The sequence below is a fragment of the Schistocerca nitens genome, chromosome 3 (assembly GCF_023898315.1).
Source record: "Schistocerca nitens isolate TAMUIC-IGC-003100 chromosome 3, iqSchNite1.1, whole genome shotgun sequence".
Classification (NCBI taxonomy): Eukaryota; Metazoa; Arthropoda; class Insecta; order Orthoptera; family Acrididae; genus Schistocerca; species Schistocerca nitens.
This window is the reverse complement of record NC_064616.1, coordinates 317,130,962-317,143,479: the sequence shown is the minus strand read 5'-3', so window position 1 is coordinate 317,143,479 and position 12,518 is coordinate 317,130,962.

Here is a 12,518-nt window from a genome sequence, read left to right as displayed (position 1 = left end):
ATGTAATATGACCAGAATGTGACGGTATGCCAGGAAAGACCATTGACAAGCTCTCAATCCAGGGTGCTGTAGTCAACTCCAATGCTAACTACTGAAACAGTGAGTCACTGTTCCTCCATGAGATGGAACAGTGCCATGTGCTGAGCTAGTGGTTAGCATCATTGGCTGGCATGCTGCAGGCCTCTAGTTCAAACCTGACCACCAGCAATTATTTGTTATTTAGTATTTATCATGTCTGGTAGGTTCTTTAAACATCTTATGTATGTATGTATGTATGTATGTTCTGGAATATTCTACGTTTTTATAAATATCAGCACAATGGAATATTTGATATTTGTGAAAGTAGCTGCCTTCTGCATCCATGGGGTCAATTCTGTTCTGGCTGCACAATGTGTCAGTAATAAAGGTGCTTTCAGTTCTAAGTGTTGTGCTTCATTGGTGACCCTGCCTTCAGATTTGAACTTGGTTGTAGTTTTGACTTTAAAATGTGTTTGTTTCAACCATCATCTCATTTATAAATTTATCATGATTACAACTGTGGCACACTATTCTTAATTTACCTACAAAAAGGTCAGTGAGGTTATAGGAATGATAGTGACAAGGCTATCACACTTTAGATAAGACATGTCATGGGGCTAGATCTTTTTTAATGCTTGAACACAAGGAACCAGGGGCTTCACTGGTTCTTTTTATTGCAATTTTACAGAAGCTGCCTTTGGTCACTATTGGATTGTCACTGTATTTTATGCTGGCCATTGTGACCTTTTTACGTAAGTGTTGGATCATGTGGATAACATGCAGACACTGCAGAACTGCCACAAGCTATATAGTGAGAACCACTGTGAAAAATGTGTACAAATTCTGAACATACCAAGAGACACCTACTTATGCAAATAATGCATGATGTGTATGTATGATACCAGGTGGCGAGCTTTGTTGTTATTTGAAGTCCAAATGAAGCAGCATTAAATGGCCTTGTCCTGACAGAAATTTTCACTTTCATATTGCTGAATTCTAGCTTTATTTTGCATTTGATGAAGTGTAGGAAGCCATATATCTATTACAGAATATGTTTTTAAGTCAATTTTTATAACATTTTAAGTAGACATCACAAATTGAAGTTTATGTGTATTGATTGGTCCAAAGTGGAGAACGCTGTTGAATAGTACATCATTTTCCCTCACTGTGTCCATGGAATTCACCTGCCCAATAGACACACAGTATCTGATGCTAAACAATACATTTCTGGGAACACTGGACCAGTTCATAGGCTATAAAATGCAAAAAATTCCTTGCTGACTTTTGCTCTTATGTTCTGTGCAGGCCATGCATCAGTTGTATCTAGCAGATGAATGAAAATTTTTAGTGTAATCTCATATTACTCTTTTGTTCTGTTGGTGTTTAAAGCTATTAGGTGATGGGTTCATTAACAAAATTAGCCACACAGATTCCCAGAGTATATTTTTTAAGCTAAGTTTTCTTCAGTCCTCAACCTAGACACCACAATTGTGTCTCCATACAGATCCACCCTCTCACACATGTGAGCAACTCTTAAATCTTCTCTTCACAGATTTTTATTTATAGTTGCTCAAAATATAAAACTAAAAAGATGCTATGTGGATAAAATGATGAAAGTAGTTTTTAGTAAGTAAGGAAAGCTAAGTTGACATCCATAGAACCATTATATTCAAAAAATTTTGTTACTTACCTTAAGGCTGCATTATTCAAGAGACTATCATGTTTCAATTTTTTTTTTTGCCCCACAGTCTTCACTTCATTAGAACAGTAATGGCTTGGGAAATAAAATACATTGACCAAGAATCCCATTACTGTGTCCTCATGATGCAAAAGGAAAACACTTGCATCAATGTCTGATATGTTAAATCTGTTTCCAGACAGGTGGTTTATGTGACCTTATTGCATGGCTTGAGATCTTCTCTTTCAATATAGGCAACAATTAAAATCATTTACCATCTATTGGCTGTGTTATACATTACAGTGTCAGGTGACCCCTCAAAAGGAAGTGAGTACTGGTGTCACACTGCTTTCTAGTGAGGTACACAGATGACAGTTGTCATTTGTGGACATTGTATTCAACCAAGCACATGCACTGTGACACCTTAATGCAGTGCAAGTTGCAAGGATGGTCTGTTTGATTAAAAAAAGGATGGACTTTCGGTCATGTGACTGTGTGTGTTATCCACAGAATGTAGACATGCTACAGGGAGACAGATCAGTACACAAGGCAAGTTGGACAAGGTTACCAACACATTACAACCCTACATGAAAACCAATATTTAGCCATCTCTGTATTGCAGTGTTGTATGGATACCACCAGAGCACTGGAAGATGATCTCAAAAGAGCTGCTGGAGCTGATGTGACTGATCAGACTGTAATGAACAGGACCTTAAAACCCAGATGCTTGTTTTGAGTACCTAACATCATCTTGCAGCTCACCTTCATTTCTGCCATCCCCATGTGAACTGGCCACTTTGTCACTCATGACATGTGGTATTCACAGATGAGTCCAAATATTCCCTGACGCAAGGCATCGAACATGATAGTATTTAGAGACTTTTGGTGAGTTGTACCTGGCAAATGGTGTCGAGGAAACTGACACATTTGATGCTGAGGAGAGACTTCTGTGTTGACAGCCATATGGATCTCGTCATTGTCCATGGTTGCCTTACCACCAGGCAGTACATTGTACAAATCCTGTTGGACCATGTGGTGGCTGCTGCTTACAGTGTTGGCCCTGAATTACTTCTAAGGAAAGGGCGTATGTGGCGGGTGTTACCAGTGATGTCTTGCAGAGCCTGGACATTGAAGTAATGGAATGGCTGGCAGTGAGTCCCAACTTAAACCCCACAGCGCATGTATGGGACATGTTTGATAGACATGTTTGTGGTCATCCTGTTCCACCACAGACTCTCCTAGAATGATCATGGACTCTCATTGAAGAATGGGAATGGATACTACAGAGCACCCTCTGTAGGCTTATACAGAGCTTGCCAAATAGGTGTCAGGCAGTGATAAGCACTCACATAGGGCGCACACGTTATTGAAGCTCTCAACGAGCAATGAAAAGCACCCATGATGATGAGATGAACAATTGTCTGCACTTTGTTTTTGACACCTGTTGCACATTTCAGTTCTTTTTATATAAACGATTGAGAATGTGGTGATGATTTGTTGTATACTTAATTTGTGAAAGATGGTACAGCTTGGTAACATACCCAATCCTCAATTATTGCTTAGTGCTGTATGGCATATGACCAAAGTCATGTTCACCTAATTCTTTTGAGCAGTGTATAATACCTGCTTCCCTAACATTGCATACATTGACAGTAAGTTTTCACTTGCAGTTTATTTTATTATGGTCCATCCATACCCCTCCATGATGTAATCACTAACACTACAACCAGTCACCACTGAAACAGCACATACAGGCATTCCAATGAAGAGGGATTGTTTTTGTGATAAATGACCAGAATTCATATTCTCCAGTATACATTTTCTCACAGCAGTGACCCCTGTGGGTTCGGGGGTAAGAATAGGCCCACGGTATTCCTGCCTGTCGTAAGAGGTGACTAAAAGGAGTCTCAAATGTTTCGGCCTTTATGTGATGGTCCCTGTTGGGTTTGACCTCCATCTTTCCAAATTCTTCCGCAGAGTGAGCCAATTGGGGAAGGGCGCCTTACATGGTGCATTTTGTCCATCATGCATTAAGACCTCTAGCCAGCTTTCTCGTCATCGCATTGCTGTCCTGCTCGTTCTCCATCTCTTGGGCGAGGATGTGCAATTTTCACTATGCACTGTGTAGTGTTGCTTTTTGCGGAGACGACAACCATGGACTTTATGGCACCTAATATCCAGCACGGTAGCCAGTCTGTTGTGGTGGGGCTGCCATGTACCCTGTTGGTTGTAGCCCCCTGACAACACAGGGATCGCTCTGCTGATGCCTGCGCCGTTAACTCCCCACGTATGCCAAGGAGTAGATGCCCATCTCCCTGGGGCATTGGGACTCCCGGCAAAGGCCATGCTGCCAGGTGGCCTTTGCTGTGGCTGGGTGGCGCCCGTGGGGAGGGCCCTTGGTTGGTGTAGGTGGCATCAGGGTGATGACACGCAATGAAGCATGGCACATCTTCTCTTGCTGGTGACCAGCCACCAGCAGTCTCTAAGCATTCAAAAACTCACTTTAAGGCTAATGTGTGTGACCCCAAATCGTTCCCCTCCCTGGCCACACCATGGGAGGAACGACAGGCTATGAATGACAGCAAAAGGTATTCGCCCCGGTATCTCGTCTGTACCAGAGCTGACGGGGACTCCTTTGTGTCCATGAAGCCTCAGTTCTTTGTAGAACATTAAGAGCACAAGTTCGGGGAGGTGGAGGGCTTGTCCAAAATGCGGTCTGGGTCAGTCTTAATCAAAACAGCATCCTCTGCCCAGTCACGAGCCTTGCTCACTTGTACAAAGCTGGGGGATGTTTCTGTTACTATCACCCCGCATAAAAGCTTAAATATGGTCCAGGGCATTATTTTCCACAGAGAACTTCTTTTACAGTCCGATGATGAGCTGCGCACCAACTTAGAGCGACAAGGTGTCCATTTCGTCCGGCTCGTCCACCGGGGTCTGAGGGATCATCAAGTTGCCATCAGTGCCTTCATCTTGGCCTTTGAGGGTGACACATTATCTGAGAAGGTCAAGGTGATGGTCTACCATTGTGATGTCAAGCCATATATCCCTCCCCCGACGCGGTGCTTCAAGTGTTGGAAGTTCAGCCATATGTCTTCTCGCTGTGCTTCCAGCCTCATATGTCGCGATTGTGATCGACCATCCCATCCTGATACTCCATGTGCCCCGCCTCCCATCTGTGTCAACTGCAGAGAGCACCATTCCCCTTGCTCGCCAGACTGTAAGATCCTACAGAAGGAACGGAAAATAATGGAATACAAGGCCCTGGATAGACTGTCCTACCCTTAGGCTAAGCGGAAATTTGAACGGCTTCATCCCATGCACATGATGTCGTCTTATGCCGCCACTGTCACTCATGCTCCAGCTCCAGCTCCAGCTCCATCAGCTGTACCACATACAGTCAGCTCTCAGAGTCAGAGGACCTCACCTGCCCCCTTGATGGTGGCGGCCACTTCTCTTGCTGTTGCTCCCACACCACCTACCTCAGGAGCAGCACCCCCTCAACCACCGGGGACACCAGTCCCCACTTCTAAGCTGGAGAAGTGTAAGTCTTCTTCGGCTTCTCTCACTCAGAAGGGATCCCTTGGGTCATTCCCTTCCCAGGTTCCTACCAGCGGCACAGCAGACACCCACCAGTGGCTGAAGAAGCAGCAGGTCGCTGGTCATCGAGCTTCGCGATCGTCTTCAGTCCTGAAGACTGGCTCCAATAAGCCCTCCCAGCAACGGCAAACAAAGGACCAGTGAGAGAAATGACACCGAAGACCCGTAAGACCAAGGCACCTGTGGTGGTACCTACTCCACCGCTACCTACAAGCTCTGCGTCTGAGGATGAGGTGGAGATTCTTGTGTCTGCTGAGGACCTCGATCTCGCCGGTCCCTCAGATGCAATGGATAGCACTTGCACATGTGCTCCAGCGGAGGCAGCAGGTGACCCAACAGCGTAATCTTCCTCCCCAGTCCCTTCACGCCTTTCTCAGCCCTGGACAATACCATCCTCCAGTGAAACTGCAGCAGTTTCTTCCTTCATCTAGCTGAGCTCCAACAACTTATCAGCCTTCACCCTTTATTCTGCATTGCTCTTCAGGAAACATGGTTTCCAGTGATGTGAACCCCCGCCCTCCGTGGATATCGGGGTTGTTATAAGAACCAGGCAGCTGATAAAAGGGTATCTGGTGGCGTCTGCATCAATGTCCTTCACTCTCTTCACAGCGAGTCTGTCCCTCTACAAACACCTTTAGAGGCTGTCGCTGTTCGGGTGTGGACGCCACAGGCTGTTACTGTCTGCAGTCTGTATCTTCCACCGGATGGTGATGTCCCACAGCATGTCCTGGCTGCGCTGATAGCCCAATTGCCGCCAACTTTCTTGTTACTGGGCCACTTCAACGACCATAACCTTCTGTGGGGTGGGTCAGTGGCAACAGGTCGATGCGCCACCATTGTGGGTGTATTGGCACAGCTCGACCTTCCCATTTTAAATGATGGTGCCTTCACACATTTCAGTGTGGCGCATGGCGCATACTCCACCATCGGCCTTTCGATCTGCAGCCCTAGCCTCTTACCGTCTGTCCAATGGAGTGTGCATGACAACCTGTGTGGTAGTGACCACTTTCTGATCTTTCTGCCACTGCCACAGTGTCACTCTTCTGGGCACCCTTGCAGGTGGCCTTTCTCCTCCATGGCCGCTATTGTGCCTCTTTCTAATGAAGCCATTGATGCGGTGGTTCACTCGGTCACCACCGGCATCATTACTGCCACAGAATCTGCCATTTCCCATTCTTCTGGGTCCCCTCGGCGGAGGACTGTGCCTTGGTGGTCGCCTGAGATTGCTGAGGAGATTAAAGATCGCTGGCATGCGCTCCAGCGTCACAAGCGACATCCCTCCACAGAACACCTCATCACTGCGTGCACGGGCCCGCTGCCCTATCCGCCAATGCAAGCAGGAGTGCTGGGAACGGTATGTTTCCACCATTGGCCTCCATGTCTCTCCATCACAGGTCTGGGCAAAGATTAGACCCTCTATGACTATCGAACCCCTGTCGGCATCCCTGCGCTGTCACTGAATGGGGCAATTTGTACTGACTCCGACATAATTACCAACCACTTAGCACACCATTTTGCTCTCAGTTCCGCATCTGTGAATTACCCACTGGCTTTCTGCTCCATTAAAGAGTGGGTGGAACGTCGGAGCCTTTCATTTCACACCCGCCACCCTGAAACCTACAATGTTCCATTCAGTGAGGGGGAACTCCACAGTGCCCTAGCCGCTTGACTTGATACAGCTCCCGGGCCAGATTGCATCCACAGTCAAATGCTGAAAGAACTCTCAGTGGACTGCCAGTGACGCCTCCTCGACCTTTACAACTGAATCTAGGTCGAGGATGAGTTTCCATTGCAATGGTGTGAAAGTATTGTTATCCCCGTTTTGAAACCTGGCAAGAACCCATTGGAGGTGGACAGCTACCGCCCCATTAGCCTCACCAACGTTCTTTCAAGTTACTCGAATGCATGGTCAGCCGGCAGTTGAGTTGGGTACTCTAGTCTCAGGGCCTTCTGGCTCCGTCTTACGGTGGGTTATGTAAAGGCCGCTCTGCCACCAACAATCTGGTGAGCCTGGAGTCAGCCATCCGTACGGCCTTTGCCCGCCGTCAGCACCTCGTCGCCGTCTTTTTTGCCATGCGGAAGGCGTACGATACGACATGGCGCCATCACATCTTATCTACGCTTCATGTTTGGGGTCTTCGGGGTCCGCAGCCGATTTTCATATGAAATTTTCTGTCACATCGTACCTTCCGCGTGCAAGTCGCGGCCTCCCATAGTTCCTCCCAAGTTCAGGAGAACGGGGTCCCGCAGGGGTCTGTTTTAAGTTTCTGCCTGTTTTTAATTGCAATTAACGGGCTCGCTGCGGTGGTGGGAACATCTGTCTCAGCTTCCTTATATGCTGACGACTTCTGCCTCTACTACAGCTCCATTGGCATTGTAACTGTGGAACGTCAGCTACAGGGTGCTATCCGCAAGGCGCAGTCTTGGGCTGTAGCATGTGGCTTCCAGTTTTTGGCTGCCAAGACCTGCGTTATGCATTTCTGCCAGCGATGCACAGTTCACCCTGAGCCAAGCTTTATCTTGATGGCAAACGTCTTGCTGTGGTGGAGACACATCGGTTTTTGGGTGTGGTTTTTAATGCGCGGTTGACTTGGCTCCCACATATTCGGCAGCTTAAACAGATGTGTTGGTGACATCTTAATGCTCTGCGATGCTTGAGCCACACCAGCTGGGGCACCGACCGATCTACCCTCTTATAGCTCTACCAGGCATTAATCCAGTCCCGTCTCGATTATGGGAGCCTGGCTTATGGTTCAGCATCCCCTTCTGCGTTGCGGGTGCTGGACCCAATCCTTCACAGTGGGATCCGGCTTGCCACTGGTGCTTTCCAGACCGGCCCTGTGGACAGCATACTTGTGGAGGCAGGTGTCCCTCCACTGTGGTTACGGCACCAATGTTTACTGGCCGCTTATGCTACGCATGTTTGTAGCTTGCCCGGGCATTCCAATTATCGTATCCTGTTCCCGCCATCGGTCGTCCGTCTTCCAGATTGTCGGCCCCGGTCGGGTTGTACGATCGCGGTCCACATCAGAGAGCTTCTCTCCGGGCTTGGGGTTTTCCCTCTTTCACCTCCTTTCCGGGCCCCTCTGCGTACACCCCCGTGGTGAGTGCCCCGCCCTGGCCGTTGGCTCGAATTGGCACAGGGCCTGAAGGACTCAGTCCCTCCAGAGGCCATCTGCCGCCGCTTTTATTCCATCCTAGCCACGTATCAGGGCTCTGGCAAGTTTTACACTGACGGTTTGATGGTTGCTGGTCATGTCGGTTATGCTCTAACTCTAGGGGACCGTTACGAACAACGTTCCTTGCCGGCTGGCAGCAGCGTTTTCACAGCTGAGCTGGTCGCCATCTTTCATGCCCTAGATTATATCTGCTCCTGCTCAGGTGAGTCCTTCGTTGTCTGTAGCGACTCCCTGAGCAGTTTATGAGCTATCGACCAGTGCTTCCCTCGCTCTCGTCTGGTGATGGCTGTCTAGGAGTCCCTCCATACTCTTGCCCGTTGTGGCAGCTCTGTGGTCTTTGTGTGCGTTTTCACAGCTGAGCTGGTCGCCATCTTTCATGCCCTAGAGTATATCTGCTCCTGCTCAGGTGAGTCCTTCGTTGTCTGTAGCGACTCCCTGAGCAGTTTATGAGCTATCGACCAATGCTTCCCTCGCTCTCGTCTGGTGATGGCTGTCTAGGAGTCCCTCCATACTCTTGCCCGTTGTGGCAGCTCTGTGGTCTTTGTGTGCACCCCTGGTCATGTGGGCATCCCGGGCAATGAATATGTTGACAGCCTGGCGAAACAGGCCACCAGTGAACCGACTCTGGACATTGGCTTCCTGGAGACTGATTTGCGAGCTGTCTTACGCTGCAAAGTTTTCTAACTTTGGGACACTGAATGGCGCACCCTGCCTTCACCAGACAAACTTCGGGCCATCAAGGAGGATACCGGTGTGTGGCGCTCCTCCTTGCGGGTCTCTTGCAAGAAGTCTGTTGTCCTCTGCCAGCTGCCCATCAGGCATACACAGATGATGCACAGCCACTTATTGCAGCATGAGGATCCACCTTTATGTCGCTGCGGATCCGTTTTGACAGTGGTCCACATTTTGTTGGAGTGTCAACTTTTAGCTGTGCTCAGGCAGTCATTCACCTTGCCTGACATGCTCCCTGCCCTTTTAACAAATGACACTGCCTTGGCAGGCTTAGTTTTGTGTTTTATTCGGGCAGGGGGTTTTTATCACTTAATCTGAGTGTGTCATTTTCAGGTGAAATCTATAATTAATGTTTACTAGTGCATATCATTATTATGTTTATACCAACAATTGGCCCAGCAGTGTTTGCATACAAATCTTATCTACATGACTGTCCTTTGTTGAAATGTGTACCTGGTATGGGCCACTGATGCATAAATATGCATCATTGTGTGCATACACTTATTTAAACTTTGCACCTACTGAGTTAAATTGCTTACCATCAGTCAGACACTGTGCATACAACACTATTTTAGACTAAAGATATGACTGGGTTCCATACCTCATCCAACTGAAGTTTACATCTGTAATGGTATTTCTGCCAAACAGATCTCCGCAGTACCCTTAACAAATGAATTCAAAAAATGAGTTAGTCAATATTGGGATTTTTGAGCTAAAATAATCAGTGGGGGGCACCGGGGCAAAGGGGAGGTACGAGGTACTGAACATTCCACGACTGTAAGGATAACTTCCATAACAAAAGTGACTTGACTGTCCATGCTAGGAAATTAACAGTCATCAAATGTTGCTAGAGAGGAGAAAAGTGTCCAATGAGCTTGGGAAAACTGCCAGTGTCTTGGGCGCATAGATGGCAGTTGTGGTTGTAATCGAAGGACACATGGAAAATGGTCATTCTAAACTGTATCAGCAAGAGAAAACCATTCAAAGTGCCAAGCTAGCTGAACAGTACTGACCAAAAGGTCCGAATGAGAGTAGGTTGATGTGGAGGCAGACAAAAATGTAGGTTCCCCAGTGTTGAGGCAAACAAGATCCACTTGGTGGAAGAGGTCAATCAATAGCGAGCCTCTCGTACAAGGACACAGGGATCACAAAAGTGGGTGGTGGGCACTGTAGTCCCCAAACCAGCAAATAGGGTGGTGGGAGCTGACCAAGGAGATGAAGGAGATCAGCTCTTGCCAGTGGTGTGGACGATGGAATGTATATGGTACAAATAGAGAAGGTGTATCAAGAAAGGGAAAGACATACAGCGATAGATTGGATGGAACTGTGTAAGGGGATTGAGTGATAGTGGATAGTATCATTGAGAAGAATCTTAAGTCCCCCGTGTGCTGGTGCACCATCAACAGAGCGGAAATCAAACCAGACTGCTTGGAAATGAGGGAAGACAAAGCGATCATCGGGACGTATCTTTGTTTCCTGGACAAAAAAGATGACCAGTGAGTATGATTGCAAGAGGAACAACAATTCATGCCAATTGGAGCAAATGCTGCAGATATTCTAATGGATAATTGACATAGGGTGGACAGAAAAGGGAAAAATCTCACCACGGTTGCCATCAACTCAGCGACCGCTGAGAGCCACTGGCCGACAGTGTGGAATGGCATTCATCCAGAGGCAGAAAATCCTGATCCATAGGTTGTTTGGGGGGCAGCTCCTTCTGCCAGTGATCGGCTGGTTGATCAGCTGCTAGCGGTGCATCTTGGGGACACGGAAGACAGCTGAGGGCAGCTACTGCTGTGTGGCACTGTAGAAGATACACACTGTGGCGGAGAAGGAGAGGAACTTTGTTTCTTATGAGCCTTCTTGGAAGCAGGATGTTGAGATGAGGGAGGAGTTGATGGTTGTGAGGTCTGGGTGCGTAAAAAGTCTTCACGAGTAGGCTCTTTTTTCGAAGTCCGGGTGTCCAATTTTGGGGCCCGTGATTTAGCAGGAGCCGATGAAGGGTGAGCATAAGAGTGAGTGGGTGATAGTGGGAAGGTTGAACAGGTGGTCTTTGGGCTGGTCAATCTGATGACCTTGTGGGCTAAAGGTGAGATTGCAAGTCTGCAGGGCTACCTCCTGAGTAGGTCGAAGAGAAAAAGAGGACAGTGCGATATTTACCCGCTGGGAGCACAGTGGGATATCTACTGGTGAATAACTTATGAGCAGCAAAGGTAGACACCTTTTCCTTCACTCGTATTGCCTGAATAATTAATTCATTTTTAGAAATAGGGCAGTCTGTAGAGGAAGCAGCGTGGTCGCCCATACAGTTGATGCAACGAAGGGATGGAGGTGGACAATCACCCTCATGGGCGTTCCTGCCACAGTTAATGCATTTGGCTGTATTGGAACACAACTGGCTGGTATGATTAAATCACTGACACCGATAGCAAAGTGTAGGTTTGGAGATGTAAGGGCAATCTGAAATTATCTCATATCCTGCTTTAATGTTAGACTGCAGTTGAACTCTGTCGAGCATGAAGAAGAGAGTGCGGTTTGGTACCAGTTCCTTTTCAACCCTTTTCACGACTCGATGTACGGCCATAATGCCCTGATCAGACAGGTAATTTTGAATGTCCTCATTGTATAATTTGTCAAGTGATCTTGTATAAAGTACTCCACATGATGAGTTTAAAGTACGATGCACTTCCACCTGGGCAAGGAAGGTGTGTAGCAGTGTAGTTCATAGCCATTTATGTGCCTGGAGTGCACTGTCTGTTTCTAACAACAAGGTGCCATTTCATAACCGGGAACAAGACTTTACAGGACCTGTAGTTGCATTGACACCTTTCTGAATAATGAAAGGGTTGACTGTGGAGAAGTCTTGACCTTTGTCAGACTGAGAAACAACTAGTAAACTTGGCACTGACAGAAGAATTGTCAGTGGCTGAGACTCATCTAGCTTTGTCTTGTGCGCAGAAATTGTAGAAGTAGAAGAAACTATTGTGAAAGTATCCCCCATATTTACTGGTATCTCTAATGGCGCACTCCTTCCTAGTGGGGGCCCTCTCTGAGGGCACTTACGCCTTAGGTGATTGTCAACACCTCAGTTCACACCTCCTGAGAAACGGACGGAGGGACCAATCGGCAAGTTCAGAAAGTACCAGCTTGGGTAATCGCCCCTCCCTGGTCCTGGCCTTTACCAGGGGTATGTACATGTCTTACTTGTCTATCCGGGGCAGGGAATTACGCGTTACCCCATCACAGGCTACGCATGGGAATGTGTGGGTCTGCCCTCAGACACACACAGGGAGGAAAGAAAGAGAAAGGGA